Consider the following 22,836-nt stretch of genomic DNA (forward strand, 5'->3'; position numbering starts at 1 on the left):
TAGGCACTTGCCGCTAGTGTAAGTAATAAAATTTCCGAAAAACACATTAAATCAAAGCACATACTTATATGAGTATCACTGTTTCTCTTAAATCGCACGATTTCGTAGGAAAGCGCGAGCATAACTTAATCGTGTTGTTGCAGCGCTTGTACCCGCATGAACGCTAATAAATACGCACACACATACACACGCCCGCATAAATAGCCGCTTTAATGTTAATTCCACAAAGCAGAGCATGTAAACAGAATCGAGTACACACAAGTATTTGCTTAAGTGCGCGCACACTTGTTCGCTTCTCAGCGCCTGCGAGCATTTTTATGTGTGTTCTCCGGCAATGGCATGTGAAAACTATAACACCCAATCGCTCGAACACTTCTACGCGTGACGCGTACAGCGGGCCAGCTGCCCGACTATCCGATCACCAGGCAGCGCCACTTCAAATGCCACATAAATTTATGTTGCTTTGTGTTTGTGTGCGTGTGTGCGCTATAGGCAGGGGGTGGAACATATTGTTGCTTGTTGTCTTTATGGTGTTTGCTGCTATCAGTGTGTCATTAAATTTTGTTGTCATTTTCATTTAAGTGAACATCAAAATAGCAACAGTGTCCAATAATGCGCCGAGGAGTATGAGAGAAGCAATCAAATGTCGAGATATATGTAAGTATGCACATACATACATCTATACATTCAAGCCCGTATGTTGTGTGTGTGTGTTTGTGCCGGAAAGGCATAACTGAACTTTAGAAATTCCCACAAAAATCACAGTTACAGCATTACAATAAGCGGAGAGTTCTCTTTTAATTATCGACACTGCTGATGCTTCATTTAGCAGAGCGCTGCTAATTAAATAGTCTCATGCGCGTATCCACTACGCGTTCTGCTTTCCCATAGTGCATAAGCATGCACTTACATTGTTGCATTTTGGATATACAGCGCAGATAAGCAGCTTAGTTTCGCTTTACTGTTCGAAATATTTATTCTCCAATTGACATGGCAAGCTGGTGATTGCTTATTGACCCAAGAATTGCTCAATTGTTTGCAGTGATTCTTACAATCTCTGTTTCATTTTTACATTGCAGACGGAAAATGCTATATAAACCAGTTTAATATGCGTATCTAAGAAATATTTGTATTTTCTTGCTGAGTAAATCTTAGTGCTAGTTTAAAGATTTCAGAGAATCATTCTTTAAGTTTAGCTCTCGTCAAGAGAAAACGGCCCAAATGTAATCACTCCTTCGAAATTCCTTACAATCGGTTAAATTTTTTTTCAGTTATAAAAATCATTACATATATTTATATGCTGTCCAGACGTTGAGGAAAATAATTTCTTAATTTTGAATTCAATTTATCCGTAAAAATGACACCTACTACAGTTAATATTTCATAATCTGCGGAAATTCGAAAGTCTAAGCTTTGTGCAAAATAAAATCTTAGCATAATGAGCTGGATTATCAACATAAGGTTTATCATGACGTCACAAAAAGAAGAGATGTTTGAAAGTAATTCCACTATGAATTTTGTAGTCCCGGATATCTGCACCTATTTCAAATCACATATTGGTTGTCTTAAAAACTAAATTTACTCTAATTAAACCTTATGTTATACATACTTTACAACAAATACACACACTATTTTGCTTCAAATTTCGATTGTCATAGATAATTATCTAAGGTATGGCCACTTTAAGTGGAAATATTGCTCAGATTGAAACACTGCAGCACTAGAAATATCTTTTTATACCCTTTTAGACCATAAAAATTGCACTTGCTATAGCGACCATCCAAATCTTCGATACCATTTTTGTAATAAGATTTGTCTTACGGTTCAATATAGACCTCAGTTGCGGCGTTCACCTCTTTATTTGACGAAAATTTCTCTGCAGGGTGCATTATTTTGAGAACGTCAGTGCCTATGGATCAGATCTTGGGAATATGTTGGATGCAGAAGCATTTCGAAACAGATTTCATGGAATTTTTGCATCGTTTTCACTGACTTGTCACGGTGCATTGCCTTGTGGAAACAGCACTTTCTTTTTCTTCAAATGCGACCACTAATGTATACACTATTTGGTAACAGATTTCGATTGCATATTCTTTCCCATTTCTATCTAAATTATTGGCGAAAATTTTCTTTCCAACATTCTTCCCTTTCCTTAAAGTTGATTTCTACTTTCTCAATAATTTTAGATTAGAGATTTTTTTAGAATAAATCAAGCCTTAAATGGGAATGGTGTGTACCTGCTAAGAAATATTTGGCAAATGCAGTAGAAGAAGCTGTTTCAAGAAGCAACAATCAAAGCTGTCTAACAAAAAAAATATAGTATTCGAGAATCAGATGAGATATCAATGAAAAGTTTGAGCTTCCAAGTTAATAACTTCAAAAACGCGGATTTTGAACATCCAAATAATGGCATTAAAGTAATAAGTAATATAACGCGTTTTGTCAACCAGAAAATCTAAAGAAAAAAACCGCTTTATCAAAGCTGCAGATAATGACCTAGGGTCACATTGACTTCGAAATCATATATTTTCATAATTATTATTATTTTTTGTTTACATACCTAAGACTTTACAGAGCCTGTTTTAAGCGGTGAGAAATTGCGTGGGGTGCAACGTGAACAAATTTCGTTGACAGTCAACTATTCATCCAATATTAAATGTATGCTGGTTTTACTAATGTTTAGATCTCAACCTCACGATAGGAAATATCTGGAAATATCAGTTTGTGCACAGCACCAATAGTTTCCGGAACAACAACTGATTTTGGACGACCTTTCCGAGATTCTTCGAAGAGAGATATACGACCTCAATCGAATTCGTCATACCATGATAAACATTGGTCTTTGATGAAGCATCATCGCCAAAATGTTAATTAGGTTCATCAGTGCACTGTTGCTGACTTAATCCGCGGCGGAATTTTAAAAAAATAACAGCGCTGAAAAACTCACGATTTAATTCCATTTTTGACCAAGATGAGTATTTCAAGTTACTGCAAGCAACACAACTAGTGTTGGTATATCAAAACGTTCTGAGTACTTATAACATCAAAATATCAAACTTTACGATAAAGTTATGAATTTCAGATTGCAACATTACGACTTCAGAAACCCGAAATATAAAATGCAACCTACTGATTGTATGCCTGTGAACCATCATGCCAGCATTTTTCGCTTCAACAATACACATCCACCTCAGCAATCGCTGACATAATTGTCGGGGCAGGACGATGCTTTCAAATATTGCCACATCTATTTCGTTTGATTCAAAGAACTTAATATTGTTGTTAATAATACCTTTGGCGCACACACACTACCGTCGAAATTTATTTTAAAATTAATTTAGCGCCGAAAACTGTGGGGTTTTCAAAACATTACATTATTATACTCACCCAACCGCTGGTAAATACGTGTCTATGCGCTTAAGCCATGATCCGCTTACTATGTAGTCCCAATAGCTGCCTGAATTATTACAGTTTGTTGTTTAATAAGCGATTTTCACTGCTGACCGTTGCCCGGGTATTAGTGCCACCTACACACGTAATGGAGCTCGGTTAACACAAGCCATGTGAGAGTTGCAACACACAATCGCATGCACAACACGCCCACACGAGTTTGGATAACCTCCATCCGACACACACGCACACACGTACACAGCGCTATTATGTCTATAAAGTACACGTATTTGTGCTGTTAACATCCATGTATGTATGTATGGGTGTACATAGATGAAAGCCTCCATGCGGGCTTCGAGCGCACAGAGCCTAATAGCAGAGACCTGCGCGCTTGCGGCTTCGCAGCAACTTCCAGCCAAACTAAGTGCGTTAGTCAGACAGTCACTTAGCCGGTAAGTGAAGAGGAGTCAGCGAAGTGCCCAGGCGGGGGCAGTAGCAGGGCGTAGATGCGTGTGCATGTGCAAAACTAAAATTAGATATACTAATGAAGGAGAAAATTTTTCGCACACGCTCACAGGGCGGCGCGCAGCAGCCGACATACAAATACGAGCTGTGGCAAATGGAGCGGGAATAGCTGCTGCGCCGCTGGGAGGAGGTGTCGTAAATCTTAATTTATTTTTTGCTTATCAGCCAGAGATCTGAAGTCAGCGCAACGCAGGCAAGCGGCAGACACACTTTCAGCTTGTAGGTGTGCGCTTGTATGTGTGGCGCGCGTTTACACCACCGCCTTGTGGATATACCTCAGTGGCGCTGGTGATACTGCTGGCAACTCTCAGGTGTCAACGCGCACACATACAAATTAGTGAAACTCATTTAGTGGCGCGTTGACAACAACACGTGTTTTAAATACCTACACATTTATATTTATTAGCGCGCGCGCTACCTGCGCAGCGTGCGGCAACGAGCTGTCAAGAAACTCCAACAACTGCAAAGTGGCAACATTCAGCGCTCAAATGGCAGCACAAGCGCTTCTAACTGGCTGCTGCTCCCCTGCAGCGCGGCGCCTACAAATAGGCGACGCCTATTGAAAGCGCGCCAACAACAACAATACCGCATGTACCGTTATGCAGAATTAATTCACGCGCTTCGCTGCTGTGGATGGCAATGTGCCGGCGCCGACTTACCACTTACATCCCCACCGGCAAGCGCACACATACCTATGTAAATATAATATGTAATTGCGCTTACATTTGTGCGCGCGTGTTGTGCAACATTGTGGAACTATTTAACGCCATGCTTGGCAAACGTGTGAAGCGTATAATTATAATGCTCGTACATCATTATTGCATCAACACGCTCTAATCCTTGTACATTAACTCATTACAAAGATGTGACAAGCGCGCATACAACCAAAAGCAACAACAACTACAACCACAAAGTACGCAAGTAAAAGTGGCAGCAACAATAATGCTTGCCAGCGACGCGAATGCGACTGTAGCTACCGTTGCGCCAGACCTCCTATACGCCGATAAAGTGACTAAAGCCTGCATATATGCTAGTAGATATAAATAAATATATTATATATATAAGGCACATTAATTAGTGCTCATATATCGCAAATAAGTATGCGCAACCCGCACGCTTGCAACTCTTCGAAGCTGTAATTGCACAACAGCGATTATAAATATAGCGAGTGTATTTCTAGCGCGGCTGTGAGCACTTCACATTTTGATGGAATACAAGAGAGGGAGTACTAATCGCTTTTGCCTTTGCGGATGCCACAGACTCTACTAATATATATTTTTAATGATATTTTTTCCCTGCCCAAGGCTAATGCACATTTGATTAGGACGGGATTCTGGATACTGCGATTTCTTAAGGACCAAACCAGACTCAATCAAAGCAGAGAAAAATATGTTCTAAAAAACGCCACTTTAGGCATGTGTTCGAATAGAGTATGGCTAGTATTTCAAATGTCCGTAATTTGCTATAACTATGAAATAGAGTCTCCATCCATCGAAAAATGTAAAGCTAAGAAAATTATAAAAAAAAAACTACGGATCAAACAAAAAAAGTTGTCGGAAGTAATCGGAAAAAGCCTACTTCTTCTTTCCTGCCGTAGACATCGCTTACGCAATTATAGCCGAGTTAACAACAACGCGCCAGCCGTTTCTTCATTTCGCTACGTGGCACCAATTGGATATTCCAAGCGAAGCCAGGTCCTTCTCCACCTGGTCCTTCCAACGGAGTCGAATTTTTCCTCTTCTTCTGCTTCCCCCGGCTGGTATTGCGTGGAATACTCGTACTTTCAGAGCTGCAGTGTTTTCGTCCATTCTGACGGCATGATCTAGCCAGCGTAGCCGCTATCTTTTAATTCGCTGAACTATGTCTATGTCGTCATATATCTCATACAGCTCATAGTTCCATCGAATGCGATATTTGCCGTGACCAACACGCAAAGGACCATAAATCTTTCACAGAACCTTTGTGTCGAAAACTCGTAACGTCGACTCATCAGTTGTTGTCATTGTCCAAGCCTCTGCAGCATATAGCAGGACGGGAATAATGAGAAAAAGCATTATATTGTATGACAACGGGGTCTAAAAATTTTTCAACTCCTGAGCGATATTCCGATTTTAATACTTTTCGGAAAGTATTCTCTCTGAAATAGAAAAAATAGATGCATCCAATACTGGAACGCAAAAAAATATAGATATCTGAAAAAAGATATGTAACTCAAGTAAAAGCCTCCGAGTCATATTTATCCATACTATGGATATACGATTAGGATAGGGTTTTAGGCCTTGCGAATACTTGTATAATTCATAGTTTTTCGTTACGCTTACCGTACTTTGCGTCCAGGCACAAAACGAAGCCCGTTGGTGGAACAAAGAGCTCGGATCTAGTAGAGTACGGGAAACTAGTAACTAAGCCAAACTAACAGAAATCGAGGACTGTTGAAATGAGTGTAAAGATCTCCTAAAGAACTACAAAAAATTAGGTGTGAAGGTCAAACGACAATCCAGGAAGAACTTTTGTGACAGCTTGAAAAGACCTACGAGGTGGCGAGGCTTAGGAGACTATTATCTTAATGCCATGCCTTATTAAGAAAGGTTAGGCTAGTTTTCATAACGAAAGCAGGAAGAAACAAACCAACCTAATCGAAGGAGTTTAGGTCTATAAGTTTAATTTGCTTCCTGCTGAAAACCTTAGAGAAAAACTTGGAGATGATGCAAAGATTTAATATTTTCTAGAAAGTGCAACACGCATACACAAAATGCAGATCAGTAGACTAAATTACATATACTTGTATTTAATATCGAAAGTGATCTTTAATTTAAGAAACAGACTCTTAAAGTGTTTCTGGATATTTCTTGACCAATTGTTGATTGCAATCAACAACGATTGTACAGAATATATTCTGAATAATATCGAACCAATGGGTCACATATACCGACTACTATGTAGTCAATTGGCTAGTCATACAACAAGGGATCAGAAGCCTCTTGATCTCTAAAAGGTCAGCAATATAATTGGACGACGTTAGAATGGCAAAGAAAGTCTTTAAAAGTACTTCGCAGGGTAGAGAGCTATCTCCGCTCTTACGGACATTAGTGGTGAATGAAGTATTAAGAAACTTAGACAAGAAAGCCTAAAGATGCACTCGCACTGCGTATGCAGACACATTGCCTTCCTAATGACGAGAAGATGACTAAACATCATCAGCAGTATTATGCCAACATAGTCAAGAATTGGATCTGCTTGAGCTCACAAGAGAAGACAAAAACCCTCTATAGAGGCCCCTTAGTTAAATGGAGCACAACTCTATATCAACAACTGCGCCAAACATCAATGGATAGTCTTGGACAGCAAACTGTTGTGGATATACAATGTGGAAGATAGGATGAGTGCATGCAGACAAATACTCGGTACAACCTGGATACTTTCTCTCTCTCTCTTGCACCAGTGTTACAAAGATGGTGTAAGACCAATTTTCCTCTATGTTACTGTGGAGCAGTATTATGGCAGGTGTTCTGTAATCTACCTACCAGAAGCCGATGGAAAGGATTCAGAGATTCGCTGCACTGTGGATATCTGAGAACTACTCCAACGGCGGTTCTTGAGCTAATGTTAAACCTGTCACCTATAGATATCTCCGCTGAAAACTGTCCGGCAGAATCGGTGGGTCGACTACTTCATGGAAAATGTTGCTTAGAAACTATGCTACGAAACTGCTATGTATTTTGCCAAGTTTCGCTTCGCATTTTTTCTTGCGTGTGCAGTAAATCCTAAAAATTCTACGAATTTAAAGTAATATTTATTACATTTAATTCGACAACCCCTTTAATGGTCTTGAATAAGCGTGAGCGCTACATGAGTCGACTTACATAATTGCGACATCGATTGCCGCACTTGTTTATTTTTATATTCTGCATGCACTCGCAATTCCCCCTCACAGCTACGGAATATTAAATTACTATTTGCACAAACCCCTGTCTTTGTATTCGGTGACTGGTCAATTATTTTACACACACACACACCACGTCCCTTTGTCGCTAAATACGAGACTCGGCTGTATGTATGCTTGTGTTCGCGTGTGTGTGTGCGGGCGGTGCGCTGTTTTGCAATATCGAATGCCTTTGTTTACTGCTCATAAGCTAATGTTTTTCTACCCTTACACTTAATTGTGCTTTGGTAGAATATTTTTCGCTGCAAACGAACCCGCTTTGAATTTTTAATGAGCGTTAAATTGCAAACTGAAACAATGGCAACAAAGGTGGACTCTTCGTTCAGTTGACAGGCGACCCCGCAGCACCAGTCGTTGCAGCTATTTTCGTTAAGTAGAGCAGGCAGGAGTTGGAACGCGAGAGAAGCGCTTCATTGTTTAAGAGAGTTGCTTGCCTGTACAGGCAGTTAACTGGTCTACAGAGAGCATATGCTCAGCGCGAGCATCCTGCAGTCATCCTGTGTGGCACGTACGACTTCAGCTGTTGTAATGTGCGAGAATTTTCGCAGTTCCTTTTCGAAACTGCTATTGCGCAGTCGTTGTGCAGCAGGAGGCAACGAGCGCTCGTGCACACGAGTAGCGCCCTTTGCAGATATTCGCACTCGCCTTTGGAAACTGTTCGCGATTTTTTGTTGCGCTCAGCAAAGGCACCTTCCAGCTGTGCAAAGCGTGACGAGCGCTGGAATTTTCTACCTGTTCATAAATTTTAATGGCTTTGCAGCGCGCCCTGAGAACTCCGCGCTCACACCCGATATTGCTGTTGTCATCGACGTGAGCGCGGCAAGGCTGGTGCTCGGTTGTAAATACTCAATAGTCGTAAACTCATTGCACAAGTTGTTGATCAAAGCGGATTCTTAATTGCCAACTAATTGAATGTTTGAGTTCTTACTTAATGCCGCTTAATTAGTGACTATCCGCCAAGATGCGCGCGCTCACATGGAGCTTAGGGAAACTGCATGCAGGCCAAGTGTCACGGCGACGTTACGGACCCTTCTGTGCATCATGGGAATTTAATGATGCAGCGTTAATGGCCTGTCTACCTGGCCACATCACACACGACTTACAGCGCGTTGCACCGCATACGCATTCGCATTCGCCGATGCAGGCGAACAACAACAACAACAGCAGCAAAAACTAGGCGTACACGTGAGATTTACTTGCTTACGTGAGTCTCTTATTCGCCCAAGTCGTTTTTGTGTGTCTAGCGTGTACGGTTCAAAGCCGCTCGCCGCATTGCCGTGGGAAATGTAGCAACGGCGCTGCGCATGCGCAGTCGCATTTGTCTGTGCGCAGCAAAAAATATCAATTCTCAGGTTTTGCCTACACGTTCTTTATGCCACCCATTGATGAGCTAAGCGGGCAGGCACAAAAAATATTCTCGAATGAAAAAAATATTCTTGTAGTTGTGGGCATTGTGTGCACTTTCCCTTGTGGCATTTACCTGTGATTGATAAAAAATTAATTTCGCTCGCACTCAGGATGCGCACACGCAGTATTTCCTTGTGGCAACAAATCGATTTGTCTGCAATTATTATTAATCGTTTGTTACGCAACCAGCAACAGGAAGAGCGAGCAAAGGAAATTGTAACAAAGAGCAGCAGGAAATAGAAATGAAAGAATCACCGCCAGATAATGACACGGGTCCCATACGGAGACTGTGCGGGTAGGCGGGATTTGAAAATGAAAAAAGACCTAGTTTAACTGCGATGTGTAAAAAAAATTCTGTAATCTGTTCTAATACATGTTTTGTGTGTTTCCAAGAATTAACAGCGGTTTATGTCTTTCGAAAATGTCTTCTTGGAAAACCGGTTCGGCACTTTAATCTGCTTGGGAGCGTCGAAAAGTAAAAGCAATTAGGCATGAAAAATATTAGGAAAGTGTATCAACAGCTGAAAGTCAATTAAGAATGCTCGTTGTTGATGCGCTTTGCGGAGTGATACTCATTTTTATCAGCTGCAGTTTAATGTTTTTGGGTTTGGGCTCGGCCTGAAGAATAAAGGTATTCATATAATGAAATTAGGTTCCTGCATTTGCTATTTTCTCACGGAATTTACATTAGGAGCCTAAAGCTATGGAGAAAGTTCGGGTGTAATAGTCGGACTGTTTGATTCCATGCGAAGTTATCGAAGAGACCACTTTCAATCATGTCATCGCTCTGACTTCTATTCGGTTACTGTAGTTGTTGTTGGAGTATTAAACGTCACGAGCGCGAACGACTGTTTATGAAGCCACAAAAAAGACTATATTTCGGATTTCGGAAAGAGGTAAAACTTTCTAATTCCTAAAAACGATGGAAGCTTCTTGGAGATCTTTGACATTTTTCGGTCTGCCATGACATCAATAAAGTGCATCAATATTTCAATACCAGCAAATGGGTTTGGAACCAGCGATCTTTTGTGATGACGTTTTTGTGTGAACTGAAAGAAAACATTCTCTGACTATGATGGACAGTATTACTTCGAGCTGCAGATAGTCCCCAACCGAAAAGCCGGTATTTATCTTGTGCCCCTTCGGAAAACCTCTGCACTAGGCATAATAATTCCCTGCTGCATAACTCTTCTTCTTCTTTATTGGCGTACCCACCGCTTACGGGATTATAGCCGAGTTTACAACAGCAAGGTCCCGAACCCATGGCTCAACCCAGGGGATGGATTTCTCGACTTCTAAATCTAGCTCGGCGTCAAATGGATAGTTTTTGGCTACCCAGAGGATACTTGGATTAAGATTGGAAGTCCTGAGATGAGCTCTTTGAGCCATACGTAAAAAAATATCGCTCATAGAACCTTCCTCACTTGCGAGAACTTCCACACTTGATTCCATACTCCATCCATCCTATACCTTAGCACATACGAGTATACCTTGCCTTACTTCTTCTTTTTTTTTGACACCGGTGAGAGACAGCTTTGAATTTTCAAGAACTATTACCAGTCGAGCAGTGACACACTTCAAATAAGAAAGCATATATTTATGGTGCAAAATCATAAACAATCTATTGGGAACACCAAAAGAGAAAGCTTGACAAACCACATCGAGAGTCCGCAGGTTGAATCGAGCATATTTCAATGTCCAATAAGCACACTTGGCTTTGGATTTGTAGTCCAGTGTACTTTGGTATTGATAACTAAATATCAAACAGTAGAGCGGTGCGTTTTGAAGTTGGACCTAGCCTTCAAACGTACAAGTGTTTAAAATTTACAGTTGCCGGATAATTGTTATATGAGATAAATTGCGGATACTCATATTTTGGAAAATAAACTAGATTTGCTGAGCACAAAACAGGAATATTGCTCAGAAAACCCAGGAAAATATAGGAAAAAATAACCCTCACTATAGGAGAGGGTGCGATTAGTTCTTAGTCACAGTTGAAGTATTGTATTTAGGCGTAATAATGGACTTCAAACTGAAATTCAAGGAGCACTTGGCATACACATCAAATATAAGATATAAGTTTTACAATTCGTTATCAAGAATAATGTCAAATAGAGGCTCAGTACGCTCCAGTCGTTGACTTCTAATCGCAAAGCGATGAGCTCACTTATACTATATGCTGCTCCAGTATGGATACAGGCACTAGACATAAAAACGTATGCCAGACCAATAAATGTGGTTCATAGACTCATAGTAATAAGAGTAACAAGTGCTTTCCAAACTACTTGTATATTCACAAAAGCAGCTGAAGTTCCAGCTAGTATGCCGCACATAGAAGTCCAGGGAGATGAATTGACTTATTGAATATATGAGCTGTCAGCACCAATTACGGAAGTCAAAAAAAGAGAAGAGAGAAAGAAGAGCATGTCATATAATTGACAGCAGCGGTTACAAACCCCAACCAAAGAACGGTGAACCCACAGACTTATAACTGACAACTAGATAACATGGGAACCTGACCAATTGACCCAAATATTAAGCCGGCATGGGTGCTTCAGAGGCTACCTATACAAATTCGAAAATGACGTGAGTCCGTATTGTTCGATGTGTAAGGACACGTGGACTGTTTTTCCATTGTCCTTGGTTTCTAAAGTTAGAAACAGATTTCCACTCATAAATATATGTGCTCGTTTATATAAGAGAACAAAATCCAAATCATCAATCAAGGTGCTCTTTGTTAATTAATTTGAACATTTAAATCAGCAAGTCAACAATAAATTCGATAATCAGGCATAATTCATTTATTAGTGCGGATGCTATATTTATTTAAATTATTGTCGACAGCACAACAACAACAAAAAACAAATGCAACAAAGTGCAGTGAATTTTAAACAACTTTTTATTTATTAACACTTTATTCAATTTATCGCATCAACGCGCCGACGGGGCTCAAATGTGTGTAAACTGCGGAAAACCGCCGTCACAACAACAGCAAGGGAAGCAACAACAAACGCGAAAAATACACACACACACATACATATATACTCGGAGGCAAGGCAAAACGATTATAAACCTTTGAGCTGTCAAAAGAGTTTAAAAACATCATTTTTCATGTAATTAATTACAACTACAAATTACCATAGCAGCGGAAAAAGGTGAGCCACCGAAAGTTGAAGCGCGCTGCGCTGCTGTTGTTGATGTTGCTGATGTTTGAGTTGAGGCTTCAATCGCAATTGAGGCGATGCGCTGCTGATGTTGATGCATCGAGACAACTATGCGTGCCGTTGGTGTTGTTGTTGTTGTAGTTTGTGTTGTCGGCAATAAAGCATATTATGAGCTTTTTTCCGATTATAATGCACAAATGTCAAAATATTTACATACACCTGTACGTGCGCGCGTGTGTGTATGTGAGCCGCTGAGCAGCAGCAAAAAGTCGCTCACAACAAATCACAATAAAAATGAAGAAAAATGATGCACAAATGAGAATTGTAAAAATGCAGTTAGCACACACTTACGATTTTCCACAACAGCGAGCACACAGCGCCATAGCTGCTTTATGTGTATATGTATGCATGTATGTGTGAGCTTACCACATAGAACAATAAAAAATGCATTTTTCAATTTGGCGCTGAGAACTGGACACTGCAGCAATGCATTTACTTCTATATGTATGAGCTTATGTACTCTTGTAACTGCTTTCCGATACCTTTGCAGCTATATACATACATACATACATCCATACATACGTTTGACACATAAAAGCAAGCTCAGACAGAACAAGTTCAGCGCTCAGCATAAAACTTCGTTGCTTGCTACCAAAAACCAAAAAACTACAGCAAACCAACAACAAACACGCCATAAGAATGAAGCTGAAGTCGAAGCATAAATGCCAAGCGTAAGCGCCAAACTATTGAGAAGCCGCAGCAACAACAAAAACTGGTTTCATGAACAGCATTACAGCAACAACAACAACGAAGAAAATATATGTCGAACTTGTGTTTGATGGCGAAGTTTAGGGCCAACTTTAAAGTACATAATAGGTTTCACACGCATACACACACACACACCTGCACACTGCCATGCACAAGCACGCCACATAAGATGAATGGAGAGCAAAAGAACCTGCAGAAGTGGCTCGAAAGCGAAATACCAACAAAAAGCAGGAAGTCATGTGGCGCGCTGAAGACAAGCACTTCAGCGGCTTGCAGAACCACTGAAAAGACAACAGCAACAACTACAATAACCGCACGAAGTATCAGCTGAAGCCCATGCAGCGGAAGAAGACGCTTAAGCAGTAAGGCCAGCACATAAGAAGGGCTTCAGCAGATCAGATCGATAACATAGCTTAATAAATGTAAATATATGGAGATATGTACGTTATATAAATAAAAAGTTTAAATATATATTGTATATGTATGTATATACTGGTATATACTTATGTATGTATACATAACCGTTTTTCGAAAGCAAAAACGCATAAAATTTGCAAAATCTCATCGGTTCTTTATTTGAAACGTTAGATTGGTTCATGACATTTACTTTTTGAAGATAATTTCATTTAAATGTTGACCGCGGCTGCGTCTTAGGTGGTCCATTCGGAAAGTCCAATTTTGGGCAACTTTTTCGAGCATTTCGGCCGGAATAGCCCGAATTTCTTCGGAAATGTTGTCTTCCAAAGCTGGAATAGTTGCTGGCTTATTTCTGTAGACTTTAGACTTGACGTAGCCCCACAAAAAATAGTCTAAAGGCGTTAAATCGCATGATCTTGGTGGCCAACTTACGGGTCCATTTCTTGAGATGAATTGTTGTCCGAAGTTTTCCCTCAAAATGGCCATAGAATCGCGAGCTGTGTGGCATGTAGCGCCATCTTGTTGAAACCACATGTCAACCAAGTTCAGTTCTTCCATTTTTGGCAACAAAAAGTTTGTTAGCATCGAACGATAGCGATCGCCATTCACCGTAACGTTGCGTCCAACAGCATCTTTGAAAAAATACGGTCCAATGATTGCACCAGCGTACAAACCACACCAAACAGTGCATTTTTCGGGATGCATGGGCAGTTCTTGAACGGCTTCTGGTTGCTCTTCACCCCAAATGCGGCAATTTTGCTTATTTACGTAGCCATTCAACCAGAAATGAGCCTCATCGCTGAACAAAATTTGTCGATAAAAAAGCGGATTTTCACATTTCGAACCGAACACTGATTTTGGTAATAAAATTCAATGATTTGCAAGCGTTGCTCGTTAGTAAGTCTATTCATGATGAAATAAAAGATTACACTGAGATAATACACCTGTTTACCAGAGTTAGTAGAAGGAACATCTGTTCGGCAGCAACCATTTCTGGTTCAGATGATTTTACTACTGAGTTAACCATGCTCAGTCAAATAAAAATCTTGATCTGTTCCAATTACTTAGACACAACTGTCGTGGGAACGGTTCAGGAATACCAATCTGGTTTAAGACGTAGATATTAGAGCTGAACCGCGACCAATGGAGGAAAAGTACTTGCTTTCATTTTTCAAAAGGCGGTACTACCTAGATATACTTCTTGCAATTAACTACTATTTCGACTCCCTCCACCAGTAGAGGTCTTTATTTTTTTGATCCTACAACTTCAAGCTGACACTGTATGATTTATCGTCAACATGAAGAGTCAACACCCATTCAGATGTTATACAAGTTGACACAATCTCAAAATTCTAACACATCACTGAGCTCTCTTGTGTAAATGCGTATACCCAAAGTCTCAAATATATTCCAAATAATCGTTCCTTCGACTTCACCAAAAGAATTTTAAAGAAAAAGCTTTCGTCATCCTTTGAGAGTTTACAAAGCTTGGTTAGGTTAAGCGATCAGCAATAAAAGGGATCTCATTTGGACAGCTTAGAACGTTGGTGCTTTGTGGTACCAAAAAAAATTTTATATACTAGATCATAAGACCCTTTTACAGATCAACAAAGCAGTTCAGTAAATCTCGTACATTTTACTCGAGGAGAAAAGAACCTCGAAGTCGAATAAGAACAGGTCGTTGACTAGCGTCTGTTAAGCGCATCGAGGTCCATTGCTCCAGTACTAGAATGCAAGATGCCAAAGGAGATCCAACTCGATCCCATTCCGACTTGAGCGGAGCAAGGGTGTCTTCTCTGGTTAGTTTATCGGCTTTGCAGTTATTTGCGTTTCCGCTGTGATTCGTCGCCCAAACGAACATGAAGATGAAGTAGCTTGTTGTTATTCTATACTTCATACCAGTACGCCACCTTGCTAACAGAGACTTCTGCTGAAGAAAAACTACAGTGGTCTAGTAGCCTAAAGCTATATTTTACGGGAGCTCCTTACAGAAAACTATCACTCTAACTTTTCCTCCTAGCTTCGACCCATCCGAGGATGGATCATAGCGCCTCTTCTCCAGCGACTTCTCCTTATCCACATCTTCCTCGTTGGTTTTCTGGAACGTAATCGAAGGAGGATAAAATTTCGGCGTGTCCTTGTTAGGACTCCTTAATTCCCAGCTGCACTGATCCTTAGAGCACACTTCGCAGGAATACACTTCCGGGCAATGTTCACAGCTGCTATACCGAAAATGCCATTACATGCTATTGTTGGTGTGGTCCGTAATGCAACCAGTTTGCCGATGAGAGCAGCTATTTGGATACTTTGAAGCTTTTTAGCAAATGTAGCCTTTTTGAGCGCCCTCCACCAGCTTAGTATACCGTAGAACAGGACCCGTAGAACGGTTTTGTGAGAGTGCCACCTTTATCACATAAATCCTTTAGAGCAACATAAGGCAACCGATACCTCTCCTCAAAAAACTTCTATCAAGGATGAGTCCTAGGTCTTTCACCTAATAGTCAGGGTTGAGGACTTAGAACTCCAAAGGAGGAGAGAGGCATGGTTGGGAGAGATGATAAAGTAAGTTAAATGAAATCTTTTTGAGATAGTCCAGCGCCTTTCAAAATGATTTTTTTTTAGTCCGAAGCCCCGATTTCGTATTCTGATGCTTATTAAGAAGCACGAACCACTTTATAGAAACTGAAATTCCACACAAGCTTCTACAAATTTCTCACCGTGTACACACTTTAAACAAGGTATTTGTGCAACTATGCGCGTGGTGGCCAGTTATGCTTGTTGTGCTATGTGCGAGTATTTATAAGCAAAACAGGCACCAACGGTCGATTCAATTGTTGAAAGGGTTCAGGCCGGTTTCGAGAAGTAGAGGTGCTTCAAAACCAAAACATCAAACAAACGCTCTTGCCACACAAACAATAACAGGTTAAATAGCGCGCGTTAGACAGCGAAGGATGCACTGATAATGAGAGAGAGAAAGAGAGAGAGAGAGAAAAACATAAGAAGCAGTTGCACCTGAGCCGCACAAACAGTCCAACTGTGGCATTATTGAAAGCAAACAAGATAACGATGTTGTCCTCTGCTGCTGGCCATTAACAGAGGCAGAGGATGAAGATCCGTAGCGGTGCGCATGCGCAGCAGCCACTGGCGCAATGCGAAGAATTCTCAACGTAACCAGTAAACGAAGTGATGTTGTTTGGAGAGCGCGCCGTTTTCCAGCCATGCAAATGCTAAAAGCGACGTCGCTCAGCCGCGCGCTCAGCGAACTTGTTTGGACCAGAAATTTTCAATATTCTCAACACTACTTATTACATGATGCTGTCGCGCTGCTGGTGTGCTCTGAGCAGCGGCGCTTATGCGCAGTTGCTGTTGCTGCCACAACGCTGGCTCTCACCTACGCTCTGCCGCCTGACTGCAAGTGCGCTGCTGAGCAACCGAGCAGGCTGCACACGAGTCGGCTGGCCGCTGCTTGGCTGTGTGCTCGTTTGTGTCTCGCTTAGCTTTCGACTTTCCAGCGCTGGTTGCTGTGCGAATGCCTGACGCTCCGCAATTTAGTACTCAGTTGTTGTGCCCGTCAAGCGAACGTGTTCGGTTAATCAAAGCGTGTGCGCTACACTGTAATAGATACACAGGCCGTCGGAAAATTCTATGTTTGCCACAGTCAGCTACACCACCACCACCACCACTACTACTACTAGCATCACAGCTATTCACCAACAGCGCCACAACCACTAAAATCATTAACCCGATATATGCGCGTGTATGTATATGTGTGTGCGTGTGCGCGCAAGTGTATGTGTGTGTAAGTGTTTTCAGTAAAAGCAATTTGAAGTGAAGTCGCCAACTTTAAGGCAGCAAATGTGCTAGAATCGCTCGATGAAGTGGTGAAAATCTTCAAAAACAAGTTCGAATAGACGTGAGTTTCGCGTGTGAAAGGTGAAGGTAATGAAATAAATAAGTAGAAGCAATTAAAAATGTCAACAATCGGAACTAACGCCGTGACTTGTGTACTCGGCGGCGCTTAAGGGTGGGAAAATGTTGTGTATCGCTGGAGCGTGAAAAAGTTTCCGACACGAAAAAGCCACATAAATCATTATCGGGCGTCTACTGCAGTTAAAAATGTTGTAATCCTTGATGTTTCTGTAGCAGGCACTTTGAGGCGCCTCGGCGCTGCCGTGCTTTAATTATGCACATGTGCCGCCTTAATATTTTACACTAAAAATGCATACATTTTTGCGCGTGTATGTGTGCGCTTGTGTGTGGCTGCTAAGTTATTGGAAAAACAGCAACAACGCGCGCACACAAACGGCAATAAGCGGGGGAAAATCGGCGAAGAAAAATTCTACACAGCGAAGTCTGCAAATACCTTTGGCACGCAATAGCGCTCACCGCACAGCGCGCAGCGTCGCGACTCCGGTTTTGCACGCCAAGTCAGCGGGAGAGGAGTTGGCGCGCTACACCAAGTGAGCGAAAACAAAAAACACACACTAACAATATGTAAAGAAAAAAGCAACAACAACCAACTGAAACTGGCGAAAAACTGCAAACTGCCACAACGCGCCTTCTATAGCGCGATATGTATGCAGCTAGTTAGGTAGACTATACACATATACATATGTATAAGTATGTATGTATATATTCGCCAATATTTATGTCTGTAAGGCGCAACGCTGACCACACCCGCGCGCGTGCACAGGTTTGAAAATTTCGGAAAATTTTCCAGTTTGGCAGGCGCTTTTGGCGAGCTGGCAGCAGGCAGCAGGCGGGCAGCCGTCAATTGCTGCCGCTGGAAAATGCAAAGGCAGCCAGGAATGCCAACAAGAACAAGCAGTAGCAGTAACAGCGCCAAAAGCAGCAGCAGCAGTTTGTGGCTGCAGAGTGCAAAAGCATATTACAGGCTTTGACCAAGGAAACATGTTGAGTTGGTTTGCTTAACTTGAGCAGTTGAAACAACAGAGCATCCCACAGCTTGTCAGCGTTTGGTTGTGTGTGTGCTTGCCAGTGTATTATGTGTATTTGGTAACGCAAGCCTACAATCACACACAACTTTTCCTTTGCACATGTACTTCGTATCCGCATGTAAGAGCCACTTTAAGTGTCAACTTGCACGAACGCGCGTCCTGTGCGCCCTGCCGACCGTCAACTCCACCACACAGCCATCAGCAATGAGCAGTGCCCGTGCTGAAGCTCCCCCGCCTGCCATTCGCATCATCGATTTGCAGCGGCGCGTTCTGCGGCAACTCTGCACTCAGCTGGGTGTTGTTTCTGTGCAGAATCTGTAAACAAAACCCGAAATATACACACATGTGCGCGTACGAGCAACTTTGACAGCTCTTTCGCAAAACTCAGTTGCTCCACATGCCATCGACAGCTTTGATAACTCACGTCTTTTACAGGCTTTTCCGTGTTCGCTCACTGCTCACCTGCTCTCTCCTGTGTAGTGGCACTCACTCACTTTGCTGATAGCGCCCACTTTTTTCGTTGTCTCCAAATTTTCATTGACGGTTATCCTTAAACGAGTCCACTCTTTTTTCTACTGGGCACCACAGTTACCTTTGTCCGAACATCATCAGCTGTTGCCGAACACTAAAAATGAGTTCCATGAAACACTAATATTTTAGTCAACCAATTTCTCCGTTTAACCCGTTTTAAACCCGATATATATTCGCCTTATTTATTTTTTTGGCTTAATTGGTATTTTTTGAAACAAGCTTTGAGGTTATTTTCTTAAAGAATGGTTCCATTACTTGGCTGCATTAAAACTTCGAAAAGGTTCGACAATATGACGATCTCTTTAGCAGTTTGAAATCTTAGTGTTCTAGAGAAAAACTTTTCATCAGCAAGGTCTACAAATTTAAGAGGAATAATTAGACTAATTGGACCCTGATATTTAAACTTATTCAGGCTCGAATTTGAGGATGTTTTGGGATTAGAAAACACGAACAAGAAATAAAGGAGTCGAACCAAAGCAAAATTATAAAAAAAGAGGAGGCGTATAAGCAGGTTAGGTAGGTTTTCATGCTAAGATATGAAATGTAGGACATCTGTTGACAAAATACGAAAAGACTTCTTCGACTACCCAATACATCAGTTATCCGCAAGAGAGTGCGTGAATGAACCCCTTTTCCTGAAAGAACTATACGCTAAGCAAATATTTCTGCTTAAATACAAATGATTGGTCTGAAATAAATAGACGTTGTACATTTGTATAGACACTCTAGCTCCGGGAAACTTAGAAAACTCGCTGAAACTGCTGAAAACTCAATCAAAATCAAAATCCCGAAGAGCACAATGAAAACGAAATGCAAACGTCGTTCGTTTTTGGATCTTATTAGACATCTGCAAAGCTTCCAATAGTTAAACGTCACTGAAAGAGCTGCCGAAATGTCGCTCCGCCAACTGACGTTTACTGCCACTACGCTCCCGTTATTTTGAGCACATTCGGAGCACTATCCTGCCGTGGCGCCCGCCTGTGCCACGAAGAAATTTTGTGGATTGTGACCAAACGCGCTGGAGCACACAAAACAGACGGAGACGAACACAGACGCCGCCAACAGAGACATCAGAGTAGGACAGACACGGGCGCGCGCGCTTCAAATAAACTAAATAATTGAACAGGAGTATTATAAATTCTAAAATAATTTGAAAAATGTGAAACGAATGCGCTGGGGAAATAAAGTGTGAAATAAATACGTTTGAGCAGTGAGTTTACGCGTTTGTTGTTGTTATTAGTTTGTGACATCACAACTGAGATCCACCGATAAAGTCGCAGTGAATATTAATCAATTTAAATCTGTTCTGTTTTTTGTGTGTGTGTTTTTTTTTCAAAACTAGTCCTTGCTGTACTGGAATTGCGCTCAAGCACGTGTGTAGTGTGTTGTGACCTAATCTGATGGCGAAACAAAGTGCAAAAGTGCTCACCGCCGAAGAACAGCGGGGTCGCCAAGCGCTTGCTGCCAGACTAGTTGGCTGTGTTGAAGTGTTGAAAATGAAAATGTAAAATTAAAAACAGTTAGACAAGGAGGCGACAGCCGCAATGCTAACAGTTCAACAGTCACATGTGACATTGCCGTCGAGTGAGTGAGTCACGTGCCAAATTGTGTGTTCGGTACCGAAAATTGCGAGAATTGTTAATAAAATGCCAAAAGGGCGTGGATGAGAGGTCAACTCTGTGTGCAAACAAAGATATAATGAAAACATGAAAAGCGGAATTTAATGTGAAAACAAATGTGAAGATGAAATTTGCTGAAAATAGTTGTGTGTGTTGAGTTGTGCTAAGAAGTGTAGCAAAGATTTGCGCCTCAAAAGTGGAAAAGAAAGTTTTTGAAAATTTTTAAAAATTTGCTGAACGTGATTATTTGTCTTTGCTGAACCATTGTTGCACAACTGCCAAGAATATACTGCCTTTTTCAATTTAACTGGCATTTAATGTTCAATTAAAATATTACAACTGCTGATATGCTTTTGTGCGCAGAAATTCCTTTTTCAAGTGAGCGCTGAATAGTAGAGTTATTTTTTGAAATAAAATTGGAAAGCCGCTTAACGTGACACTAATCCCTTTGCTGTGAAAAACGCGGCGCTCACCGAAAACAACGAAAAAAAAAAAATACAAAGCAATTTGCCAAAAAAATTTTGAACGTAGAAAGTTGAAATGAAAAGGGAGTTATTATTACAGAAACACACAAAAGCTTATTGAACAAAAGAAAGAATTCTGAAATTACGGAAAGTAAAAGCTTTTGGACAGCTTTGTGTGTTTAGAATGTGTGAAATAGTTGATTTTATTTAGAAAAAAATGTTGAAAAAAAATTCAAAGAAAACTTTTAAAAAAATTTTGAAAAAAATTCAAAAAAAAAAATTGAAAATAATATATTACCTAGTCTTCCAAAAAATGTATTTTCCTGTTTTTTGTCAAAGGTTAACTAAAATTTTTAAAATATTTTTCAAAAGAAAATTATGTTTTCTAAGGCACTTTTGTTTTCAAGGTTTGGTTTTGACTCCATTTGGGTCAGTTTTCATTATATTTGAAATAACTTCTTGGAAACTTGAAACAGAAAATAAAAATTCATCGCTTAAAAAAAGCTAACACTTGAAACCCAAACCTCATAAAGATACGTATAATATAATAAAATTGTTAAATACCACCAAAATTGTCAAGACCACCAAAACTTAGCATAACCTTTCGAGGCGTCAATCCTAGATTTGCGACCATTCGATGACCTTCATCACGTTTGGACCATGATCTTTTTCGCACATTATTGTTATATTTGATCCATTTTTCGTCTCCTGTTACCATTCGCTTCAAAAATGGTTCGGTTTCATTTCGTTTCAGCAAAGAATCGCAGATGTTAATTTGGTCCATTAAATTTTTCACAGCCAATTCAAGTGGCTTCTTTTTGTAGCCAGCCTTTTTAAATGGTTCAGAACCATTTGATGAGGATGTTAAGCTTCTCAGCGATGTCATGGCTGCTTATGTGACAGTTCTGCTTAATCTTTTCCATAATTTCATCGACCTTTTCAACTATGGGTCGAGCATCTTTCACATCGAAATTTCCTGAACGGAACGAAATATTTTTACAAAATACACCAGCGACAAGCAATATATTTCATATTTTATTTAGTTTGCTTATTTGTTAATAGATTAACAGACGAACTAATTGCCAAGCACGTGGCAAGGGAATTCTTGGATCATATTTTGTGCTCACATAAAAGCAACTAAAGGGTTGTGAAGAAATAAGGGAAGGAATAAGGAACTCCAGATTTAGTTTTGAGGTTAAAAAGGAAGGAATTTTCAAAAAGACAATTCGAAAGTCTTCAAAGAGTGCAATGAGTAACAAAGACGATCGGTCTATTTAGAGCTCCTATTTTATTATTGGCGTTGAGTACCTGAGTTCCTTCGGTAAAAATTTGTATTAGTTGAGCGTTCATTTGACGCTCATTTGAAATACGAAATAAGTCGCTTGTCATTAAAGCTCTGAAAACATGCAAAAATACTAATTAATTTTATGTTAGTGTTAATGATAAAAATATTTATTAAATTTATGATGCGTACTATATACTTATGTATATCCCTATGAAAATTGAATGCATTTTCAATATTTTCAATCGCGATACACAACAATATTTTAGGACAAAAATTTGCAGACTTCGCATCTCAATAATAAGCACGAATGTGGTTTAGTGCTTAAGTGAATTTGTGTTTTCTTAACAATTTTTATATTACTATAC

The 22,836-nt window shown here is 40.5% G+C and overlaps 1 protein-coding gene across 5 annotated transcripts in view; it reads left to right on the forward strand.

Moving 5' to 3' along the window:
• The first annotated feature begins 17,153 nt into the window (after positions 1-17,153).
• Positions 17,154-22,836, forward strand: part of LOC105230762 (protein turtle) — a 130,974-nt gene continuing 125,291 nt past the window's right edge. For 4 of the 5 annotated variants that reach the window (XM_029552249.2, XM_049446697.1, XM_029552252.2 and 1 more), the window contains exon 1: positions 17,155-17,553. The gene's annotated coding sequence lies outside the window, so the exon portion shown is untranslated. Of the gene's footprint in view, positions 17,554-22,836 lie in introns of all 5 variants that reach the window. The other variant, XM_029552251.2, reaches the window with a different exon arrangement.

Source organism: Bactrocera dorsalis, chromosome 1 (genome assembly GCF_023373825.1).
Source record: "Bactrocera dorsalis isolate Fly_Bdor chromosome 1, ASM2337382v1, whole genome shotgun sequence".
Lineage (NCBI taxonomy): Eukaryota > Metazoa > Arthropoda > Insecta > Diptera > Tephritidae > Bactrocera > Bactrocera dorsalis.